Here is an 11720-nt window from a genome sequence, read left to right on the forward strand (position 1 = left end):
TCCTTCCTGGCAGCAACAGCCCTAAAAAAAAATCTAGCAACCTCCCACCTAGCACCCACCCACACACCTCTGTTCCACTACATCACCAGACTGAAGACCAAGTCTCCCAACACATTAACCTTTCAGAAACAATAGCCAAGCACCGTATGTACAATGAATTAAAATGTATATTCATCATTTGATGGATGTGTGTGTTTATCTATGGTCTAAATTCCTCAAGTTGAAAATTTTGCATCAAAAAGTGAGAATGTTTAAAGAAATATAGTTATTTTGACCTGCCAGCTAAAGATGCTGTACCAAAATACACTCCCACTAGCAATCCAGGATTAGCCTCTTCTTCCTACCCTCACTAACAATTTAGATTTGTTTTATATTTGTTTATCCAATGGAGTAAGCGTGGTACTTCAGTGTGGCCTTATATCTCTTACTATCAGTAGGAGTGACCGCTCAATTCATGTTCGGTGTCATCTGTATTTTGGGGAACTGTGAGTTAAGGGACTTTTATTCATTTGCTTTGGGTTGAATAATTTTTCGTTGGCATTTGCAAGAGCCTTTTCCCATATGTAGGAAGTTAGCCTTCTGACTCTGATATGAATTGCAAATACTTTTTCCCCACACATAATCATTTGTCTTTTTATGTTGCTTAAAATAATTTTGCCAGGCAGAGAATCTTTCTCCATTTTTATGTTGTCAAATTCATTGCTGTCAGGTTTCACTTCGGTTTTATGATGATGTCTCCATTTGGAGGGAACAATTAGTTTCTTTTGGTAATTTTGACTTTGATCAATCTGTGAATTATTTTGAAGAAGAGTATAAGATATGTAGTCAGCTACTCAATACTTCCTAGCTTTTCAGCACCATTTATTAAATAATCTTTCTCTTCCACAATGATTCAAGGTTTCGCCTCAAGGAAACTAAATCTTCCCACTCAACATATAATGTTTTGCTATTGTTACTCAACAACTTTTAATCTTCCTACAGAAATGTTTAGCCTGTTTCATATGGTACTATACCTTCATAATTCTTGAGTTACTCCTATATGTTTTTCTTTCTTGTTGTTATTTTGCTAACACAATTAAGTATCTTTATTTCATTAGTATCTACTGGCAATCTAATGTGCTATCCTTTCTATTTGTTTTGCTTACTTACATAAATGCTATACTAGCTTTTTGGAAAAGTGCACTTTTATATGGACTTTCAAGAGCTTTAGCATGCAAGATGGCTACATCCTGAGTTGAGCCCAGAGGTTCTCAACCTTCCTAATGCTGTGACCCTTTAATACAGTTCATGTTGTAGTGACCCCCCCAACCATAAAATTATTTTGTTGCTACTTCATAACTATAATTTTGCTGCTGTAATAAATTGTAATGTAAGTATCTGATAGGTAACCCCACAGAGGTCATGACCCACAGACTCAGAACCATTGAAATCATTGGAAACCCATATGGTAGAAAGAGAACAAGTGACTTGTAAGACGTTTGCCATATGCACGGCAGGGTATGTGGCTGTCATGCACACACACATGCAAGAATAAATGAATAAATAAATACATACATAAATACATAAATGTAATTTAAGAATAACCCTCACAGATTCCCAAAGACGATGAGCATTTAAAGCTAAGAATTAAATATGCACACCAGGAAGCAAGTCATTGGCAACTAGAGCTTGTCAACATAGCAAATGACCCTAGGAAACAATTAAGGACTTTGCGTGTTATAGTTATTAATTGCTGAAGAGAATATCCATATTTGGCATATTTAAGAAGCGAAGGATAAGCTCACATGTGCCTATAAGAAACAAGTTTTGAAGCTTCTCGAGGTCTTGAAAATCAAACAAAGTGAATGTGTAAGAAATATAACAAGACAGGGTTTAATAGGTGGATGCATGAGCGTTATCGGGTCAAGCTGGAGAGAAAATTAACAAACTAGAATATAGGCCAAAAGAAACCGCCCATAACAGAAGTCAGAGACAGTAGAGATAAATGTGCCTGTGGGATAGCAATCAGGCACTGCAGAGAAAGCCTCATAGCATTACTGAAAATGCACCAGAAGAAAAAAATGGGGGTTACAGCCGTATTTGAAGAGGTGACAGTCAATTTTCCAGAAGAAATGCAAGAATGAGTCTAGAATTTCAAAGTTAGGTTAAAAACTGAAAACAACACACATGCTTGGGGCGTAGTCACATCTGCACACACTGGCTAAAACATGGGGAATGGAAGGAAAGTGGCCGCCCTTGAAGGAGCGACCAAAGGAACGGCCAACTTCTCAGCTGTAATTGTAGGAGTCAGTAAAGGGACCAACATCATCAGTGCACCCCAGACACCTGCCAGCCTAGAACTCGTGACACTACTTTTCAGTGATGGGACAGAAAGGAAGGCACTTCCAGAACCAAAGTCGAAGGAAAGTGTGTGCCACCAGCAGTGTGTCTCTAAAGGAATTGAGGCAGGAGTCAGCCTTAAGTAGAAAGTGTAGACACAGGAAGGAAGAGAATGCAGACCAGACTCACATAATTCTGAGAAGAGTTGTGGCCAATGAAGATATGAGAAGATAAGGATCGTCCCTGGGGAACAGAGAAATAAAAATCAAGGCGACGGTGAGATTTTATTTTCTTCCCATTCTGTTATAGAAAAGTGACATGACTTGGGGAAATTGGAAGTCTTTGTGGGCATGTGCAGCCCTGGGCTTCCTATCCTGTCTTGAGGAGACTGTGCCCTGGAAAACAGTGTGCCTATCTCCTAAGTTCAATGTTAACCCATATGTTCCTATGTTTAGAGAAGATCTTGTAGTCATACCAGGGAGACAATTTAAACAATGTTCACAATCATGTGATCTATCAAAATATGGAATTCCCCTTCAGCGTGATGAGTAACGGGATAAGTGCATAAACTATGGTATAGACAGTCACACAGAGATAGTCGTAACAGGTAAGATATATGAGGTATAGCTACCTAGGAAGTTTTGTTTTAAATATTATACGCAGACCCCAAGTTAAAGGCAAAGTCTTCCACAAGACTCCCCTCATTTCAGATGCCAACTGTTGGCCTCAGGGTTCCTCGGGTCACCTGCATTTGTAATCACTGCTGTACATCTGATGACTCCCAGGATTCCTTTGGCTTGCTACTTTACTGTCATCACCAGTTCTCTAGAAGCTCGTACACAGGGAGAGATGGATGTGATCAGGTTTACATCCTTTCTCCATGAAACAAGTCTACTGGTCTTCCAAAAGACTGATGAATCCTTAACATTCAGAAAGGTCCACTGAGTTTGTAGCTCAGAGTTTTGGGTGAGGGAGATATCATTCATGTCTACACTAGATATGAATGATGAAAGCACTGGGCACATCTTTAAGCTCAGTCTCTCCCCTCCTATCTCCTTCATGAACACAGGCTCAGGTCCAACCCTTTAAGCCTACAGCTGTGTCTGGTGGTAAGACCACTTCCTAAGGCAGTCTGACGCCCCTCCTGAGTCATTTCATCAGTGTGATAAGCACACTTCTATTACTCAGGAAATTCCAAGGATTTTTGGAACTCTATGCCAGGGACCCAAGTCAAAGGACTTCTTTACTGTGTAACAACTCCCTAATTAAAGAAAAAAATCCAGCAGACCCAATCTCTGTCCTGAGGTCTATTTCCAGGAAATGTGACTTAAGATAACTGTTGCCAGGAATGGTTTGAGGAAACATGAGTGATTGTTCAGTCCCAACTGTTCTGTTCTTTGTAGAGCTGGGGAACCCAAGGGTTCAGTCATTGCTGAGGTGGCTCTACTAAGTCAGCATTCTCCATTCTGAGAGCACATGACAGTGTCACTGCTTGGGTATATACAAGATTTAAAAAACGCTCTTGGGCCTGGATTGGTCTGCAGTTTTTGTTTTAACTACAGACATGCCATTAAGTAACATGCAATACTTCTGATACATGCATGTATTGTTGAACATGTCTTCATAGTGAGAGCAGCACAGCATTTGCTTGCACAGAGCCTGGATGGTAGAGGTCATGCACTTTATCATGGCCTCAGTATGCCGCCCACAGAGATGGTAAGCACAGACTTATGATCTGCAGCTAGTAAAACCATGGTTTTTACAAGAACACTTTCAACAAGTTAGAAGGGGTACGCTTCAAGATAGGAACAAGAGCCAGACGTAGAGATGGGATATGATGATGAAGAGGTCAGCTCAGCTCAGAGCCATTGGAAAATTCCACCAGGCACCCCTCCCCTCCTGGAAGAAACAGGTCAGAGAGCATGTAGGCAGGAAGGAAGAGGCTAATTAAGCCCCTACTACCTCATTCCCTAAAGACCAATCAATTTAAAGGGCATACTGTTCTGCCAATCGTATTGTGTCTTGTTGCCGATGTTCTAGTCTGCCTCTGGAAACTGTATAAATACTTGCCAGATGCCCAGGGTCACCACTTCTCCTTCGGGTGCAGGATGACAACCCGAGCATGCTGGAACAATAAATTCCTCATGCTTTTGTATCGATCCCCAGCTCCGAGTTGTTCACTCAGGGGTCCCTTTCTGAATGTTAAGGATTCATCAGTCTTTTGGAAGACCAGTAGACTGGTTTCATGGAGAAAGGATGTAAACCTGATCACATCCATCTCTCCCTGTGTACGAGCTTCTAGAGAACTGGTGATGACAGTAAAGTAGCAAGCCAAAGGAATCCTGGGAGTCATCAGATGTACAGCAGTGATTACAAATGCAGGTGACCCGAGGAACCCTGAGGCCAACAGTTGGCATCTGAAATGAGGGGAGTCTTGTGGAAGACTTTGCCTTTAACTTGGGGTCTGCATAAAATATTTAAAACAAAACTTCCTAGGTAGCTATACCTCATATATCTTAACTGTCACGACTATCTCTGTGTGACTGTCTATACCATAGTTTATGCACTTATCCTGTTACTCATCATGTTGAAGGGGAATTCCATATTTTGATAGATCACATGATTGTGAACATTGTTTAAATTGTCTCCCTGGTGTGTCTACAAGATCTTCCCTATACATAGGCACATGTGGGTTAACATTGAACTTGGGAGATATGGCACATTGTTTTCCAGGGCACAGTCTCCTCAAGACAGGATAGGAAGCCTGTGGCTGCAGATGTGATGGTGTGTGCCTACAGCTGGCCTCTCAAAAACCTGAGATAAGGCATTCACATGAGCCCTGGATGGTTAAAGCTAGCCTGGATGACATGCATGGTGAGGACCCATCTCAAAATAAAACATTAAAATATGATAAAATATATATAGTATAAATGTCTAAATTAATAACAAAAATATCACTCTAAAGTGCTATAGATACCAGGCTAGACTTTCTGTATTATGGACACACAATAAGCTTGTCTACACTAGCATCAATACAAAAATGAGCCGTGCTTATTGAGCACTGTGACATATGACAGCTATCAGATTCTAGGTAATAGGAAAATTTCAGCTCCCTTAGAATCTTAGGTAGAGAGTCGTTGGCAAAATATCCTTATGGTAGGACGTGATATCTAGGGCAACTGGCTGTTATGAGTTTTGAGACTTCTGCACTTTCTTTCTATGCTATCAAGCCCTTAGTGTAGTAAAATAGATTGTAGCCTTTTTCTTATCAGTGATTTATCAGAGCACTTCTGGGAGTCAAGTGTATTCAGTTGTGATATCAACATGCTCTGAATTCCATTAAATACCTTACCCACCCCACCAGCTCCCCAAATCAGCCTTCTGCTCATCCTGCCATGTATTCACACTCTGTCCAGTGTCCCAGACATTGACCACAACCATGATGATTCTTTTTTCCTCGTCTATGATTGTCCACAGTCACCTTAACCCGAATCTTGAGAATACAGTGGACTTACACCTGGAGCAGAAAGTCTTATCGCCTCAGGTAAGGAGAGCCTAGAGTTTTCCCAAAGCAATGCCCTCCCCAAACAAAGGAAGCTTGCAGATTTAAATCAGAAAGCGCTTTGAGGGCAGGCACATTCCTGAGCATGCACATTTGATATCACAGATAGAGAACGGAAACCCTGCTGGCAGTTTGCTGTCGCAATCAACCAAGTTTACTCCAGCTTGCTTGATAGAACCAGACAGAAGTGATTCAGTTAACCTGATTGCCTTCTTAGATATTTCTGTACAGAGTTCTGACCAAAATAAAAAGGATCTCAAAACTCCGAAGGTTCATTGACAACTTGTCAAAGGGGTGGCCACCTATGGTCCTTTAAATGTGGAAATTTGCACGCAAAGGCACCGACCCTGTTTGGCAGTTAATGACATCACTGGCTTCTTATTCTCTCTCGCCCATCCTATCTCCAGAATATTTCTCAGAAACCCCCCTTTCTGCACGTGTGCGACCTCTGACCGGGTGTCAACCTTCATCTATCTGGCTGGAATAAGATATTCTCTTGTCTGCTTCCACCATTTTGTTCTTCTTCAAATACTTGCGTTCTGTAGATGTGAGAGTGTTGCAATTAAAACTTAGTTTCCATCCCGTATTTTTCCAATAAGCTACAAAATAATAATGCTATCTATATTAAGTCAAGTCCAAAGATTTATTTAGTAATAAAAGAAGCCAGTACCCTCCTTTTCTCTCTCATGCTTTCTCCTTTTTCCTTTCTTCCAAGAATTGCCCTTCTATCAACTCCGTTGTCAAGGCAACATTATGGGCTGAAGAGATATAGCTCAGCGGGTAAAGCGCTGACCCCTACAGCCACGCACCAACACACACACACACACACACACACACCAAAAGAGACTGAGCAGAGAACATTTGGTTTTATAAACAGAGAAGCCTGAAGAAAGCAGAATTGGAGAAGAAACGGAACAGCGTCGGTTTCAAAGGTCCTTTCCTGGAACACATTAATTAAACCGGAGGCAAAACTCCGTCAACTAAAACCTGCTTGTTTGGATCCGGCTGTTATCTCTTATTCTGTTGATATCTCAGAAAGTTAAATAAACAACTTAACTGGCTTTGCTGGCTTGGTGACCTGCAACTTCAGGTTCAGTGACTTCATTTTGACTTGGCCATCCTGCCCAGGGTGGGAGCCCCCTCCTAACCAATGTAACCGTTACTGACAATAATGAAGCCCTCTTCCCGAGAAGCTGACATTTTCTTCTTGGCTCGCCCCACTCGTTTATACCGAGACTCTCTTCCTTTTCTGGACTCAGCCTCAAAGGATGGATAGGCCCTCACTCCAGCCCAGCAGAATAAAGGGAGAAAGAATGGAGGTGATGCAGAGAGAAGCAGGGGTGCCTAATAGAAAGACTGAGTGTTTTCTTACACAAATGGGGTCACACCATGCAAATTGCTGTTTCTTCTCCTTTCCTTCATCTAACAGTGCCTCTCAGAAGTCCTTCCTCTTCCTTCTTTACAAAGGTTCTTTGCTCTTTAACGCCTGATGGCTATGGCCTTAGTGTTCTGTTCGCTAGTTTAGTTCTCTCTAAACAACTGTCATACTCAGCTCATTCGTTTACAGAGAATACTATAATAAATGTCCTTGTACAGACACACAAAAGTTTGCAGAAGAGACTCCTAAGTGGGGAACACTGGCTTTTATTCCCCCCAGCTTTCCAGCCTTGTATGGATGGAATTCATGCTTCTGGGAAGGGCAGACAATCCTTATCCTGTTTCTCATCTCTTTTGGAGTATCTACTTCACTCTCTAGCACCAAAGTCCCATGAAGTCTCCTGCATAGACATCATAGCTATTAGCATTTTGTCTAGCTCTGCCCCACAGTTACCTGGCAAGAGTCGGGTATACCTGATTCACTATAAAAGGGACTGCTTGCTTCCCTGTTGTGATCATAAAAAGAGAAAGAACTATTAAGATATGTTCTGGCTCTTCCACAGGAGGCTTACATGCCGACTTCTGTCCCGCCGCCACGTCTCTAGTGATCCCTGAGAAGTTCCAGCACATTTTGCGAGTACTCAACACCAACATGGATGGGCGGTGGAAAATAGCCTTTGCCATCACTGCCATTAAGGGCGTGGGGCAGAGATATGCTCATGTGGTGTTGAGGAAAGCAGACACTGACCTCACCAAGAGGGTTGGAGAACACACAGAGGATAGGTGGAGCGTGTGATCACCATCATGCAGAACCCGCGACAGTACAAGATTCCAGACTGGTTCCTGAACAGATAGAAGGATGGGAAGGATAGGAAGTATAGCCAGGTTCTGGCCAACGGTCTAGATAACAAGCTGCGTGAGGACCTGGAGCGGCTGAAGAAAATTCGAGCCCATAGGGGGCTGTGCCACTTTTCAGGCCTTCATGTCCGCGGTCAGCACACCAAGACCACTGGCTGCAGGGGCCGTACTGTGGGTGTATCCAAGAAGAAATGAGTCTCTGGGCCTTTGCTGTTAATAAATAGTTTATATACCTATGGGGGGGAGGTATGTTCTGGTGGAGTATGGTGAGGTGTGGGGGGGAGGGGGTGCCTAGGCAGGCCCATGCCAAGGCATCCCTTCCCCCTGAGAGACTAGCCACACGATAGTATAGCATGAGATAGAGTTTATTTAGGGGCTGGGGAGGGGAGTTAAGAGAGTAGTAGAGGCAGAGAAAGGCAGAGCAAGGTAGAGAGTAGAGACGTAAAGGCCGGCCATGGCCACGTGGAGAGAAGGGGAAGGGAATGGAGAGAGAGGGGGAGCAAGGGGGCAAGAGAGAGGCAAGAGAGTAAGACAGACAAGAGAGGGAGGAGGGGGCAAGCAGCCCCTTTTATAGTGGGCCAGGTCTACCTGGCTGCTTCCAGGTATCTGTGGGGGTGGAGTCCAGACAGAATACTAACACCCCATCCTCTCTCTCTTGCCTTCTTGCTCTTGCTCTGTCCCCTTTCTCCTGCTCCTCCCCTCCCCATTCTCCTCCCCTTCTCTCCATATGTTCATGGCTGACCTCTACTCCTCTATTCTCTCTCTCTCTCTGCCTTTCTCTATCTCCCCCCTCAACTCCCCTTCCCATGCCCTGAATAAACTCTATCCCATGTGGCTGGTCCCTCAGGGGGAAGGGGTGCCTCAGCATGGGCTCCTGGAGGCACCCCTCCCCCCATAGCTGACTACACATCCACCAAACATATTCCTTCCCTCCTTATCTTATTATATGACACAACATTTGGTTCTCTGACTCAGACTTGAACTGAAACACAGCAGTAGCTGTTCCTCTGTGCTTTCCTTTGCGCTCTCCGAACCTGGAATGCCTTCTCCCTCTGCCTCTAATCAGTCAACCGCTCTTTGTTCTCTGCCAGTTAGTTCTAGAGTCAAATCCTCCTGGCACCTGCCTTGCCCCTCTCTTTCCATGCACCCTACCACACCGGGTTGACTATTTACATGCTTGTTTTGTTTCTTGCTGTCTGAATCCCTCCAGGTCAGGAACTGAGGTCAGTGCTCACGTCTTACCGTTATCTGAGAGTAGTGTCTAGACCATGGCAGTTATAAACATATGAAGAGCATATTATTAAGACTTATTAAGGTTTGATCTTACCCTCACCCATATTTCTCTTAAAAGTACTAGATCAGCAGGGTGTGGGGTCTATAAAGGTGAGGCCTACTGGGAGATCCTTGGGTTATTGAATTAAGTGTGTCCTTAAAGTGGACTCTTAGATCCCTCCTCTTCTTCTCTTTTGCTTCATGGCCTCAGGCTGAGCAATTTTTGTCCCATCATATTTATATTCCTGTCTTGATGTGACAACTTGCCACAAGCCCAGAACAATGAAGCCAATGGATCCTGGATTACAGTCTTTAAAACTGTAAGCTAAAATAAAACTTTTCTCTTTATAACCCGAGAACCTCAGTTATTTTGTTATAGTGACAGAAAGCTGACAACCACAATGCCTGTACAATAAGATTTAAAATTATTTTCCAAAAGTGTTTCACTAGTTATCTATGTCCAGTTATGTTTTCCATTGAGGCTGTGATGAAAAGCATTCCTACCCTAACAAAACTGGTGAGCCTTTTCCACAACAAAAACATAGGGAGTCTCCTTTGTAATTAAATTTCCCAACAAGAATATCCACATTACACTTGTGCAAAACCTTTCACCTAGAACCAGAGAGCCAAGACCTCACTTTCCCACAATGGCCCAGCTGTTAGGGGTGAAAGGCCAGAGTATGCAGATGCCGTATGATCTCAGCAAGACAAAACCAATCAACCAACCAACCAGACAAACAAACTTCATATCCACTGGCTGAGAAATTCTACTGAGACAGAGACGAAACCTTGAGGCTTTTTATCCAGAATACCATGCAAGTGAAAACACCTTCATTCTGGAACGATTGTCATGAAACTGTCTTTGCTTTTGTCTATAGAATCAGACTCCTGTTATAAAGAATGAAGACTAACCCTTTTTGATTTGGTTTAATTTCTTGATAAACGGCAACAATTCCATGGTCAACTATTCATCTTGGTCATAGAACAAAAGTTAGTTGTTTCCTATATGAAGAAATGTAATCAACACATTGTTCATTTCTGTATTTTTGTCCTGAGTGTGAAGATACTGTAATTACCTTAGCCGAGGTCCACATTTCTTTAAAGATAATCACAGCAGCGGTGACCACCATTTGCAGCATCCTTTGTTTGCTCTGCTTCGAGCTAGATGGGTAGATGGGTACCATTGCTCATCCTTGTGGTTCTGAAAGGCAGGTGATTTCATTTCCATTTTGTAATTTTAAGTGGGAACCACCTGAGTGAAGCTAACACTTACCTCACTTAGGGTTACACACCTTTGAAAACACAGCTTTGGAAGCCAAACGTTCAAGAGCTGATAGACCGCCCTGCTTTTGTAAGGTCCATTGGAAGTGTTTTTAATTCATAAAGGAGCCCATAAACTTGGGCTCCCAACCACTAACAAATTTCAGCCTAGTTGGCAGTTGCAAACACAATTTTATTTATTGTTACCATAATCAAAGGAGAGGCATTTACTTAAATGCTAAGGTTTGAGTGTCGTGCATAGAGCTAACAAACATTGTAGTTGTTTGTTTTTTTTAACCCTGCCTGACTTAACCTGAAGTGTTTCCCACAGTTTCTCAAGTACTATGATTATACTTTATATCTGTTACTTGTCATTTTAATAATAATTTCATTTCCAGCATATAACTACCCGTGGTTAAATTTTATCCTAAGGAGAACCTAATGTTCAATACAAACAGCAAACTCACCAGTCCTCCCACCCCGTCCTCCCCTCCATAACTTGCACTTTTCATTTAATAGTTGAGCATTACATTGTACCCTTCTCAGGAAGGGTGTTTGACTAGAAATCCAAGACATGTCTTTTTCGTGGCCTTTCTATCTCTAAATATGATATTTTAAACAATCGCTTTCAAGATGGCCTCTTGTTAATATTCTATCAAGTAACTAAGGTAAAGGTCACACACCTAACCTCTGCTTACAAATAATATATGTAACTGTAGCTTTTTTAGATCACTCAAATGTCTACTACTTAGCCTATTCTGAGAACTTGGGTTGTATCATTTAGTCAATGAGACTTACAAGCATAATGAATTTCCAGTCATCTCAGACATCACAAACAATGCATACACACAGAGAAAGATTATTTCCATTTCCTTAAACCTACCCGAAGTAATAAAAGTATGACATTTATTTTCCACATTTTCCCTAACTCCATTTTAAACTTTCCTGGAACTGATAGAGCCTTGGGTCATGATCGGGAACTATAAACAAATTGTTTTAACTGTTGGAGAGAGGCAGAGTCACTACCTCAAGCAAGAAAGGACTTTTGACTAGAGGTTTGAGACAAGGAAAA

At 42.3% G+C, this 11720-nt stretch overlaps 1 pseudogene; it reads left to right on the plus strand.

The window, feature by feature from the left end:
- The first annotated feature begins 2207 nt into the window (after positions 1-2207).
- Positions 2208-8354, plus strand: Gm8268 (annotated as a pseudogene).
- Positions 8355-11720: the final 3366 nt, after the last annotated feature.

This window comes from Mus musculus, chromosome 8 (genome assembly GCF_000001635.26).
Source record: "Mus musculus strain C57BL/6J chromosome 8, GRCm38.p6 C57BL/6J".
In the NCBI taxonomy this organism is placed as follows: domain Eukaryota; kingdom Metazoa; phylum Chordata; class Mammalia; order Rodentia; family Muridae; genus Mus; species Mus musculus.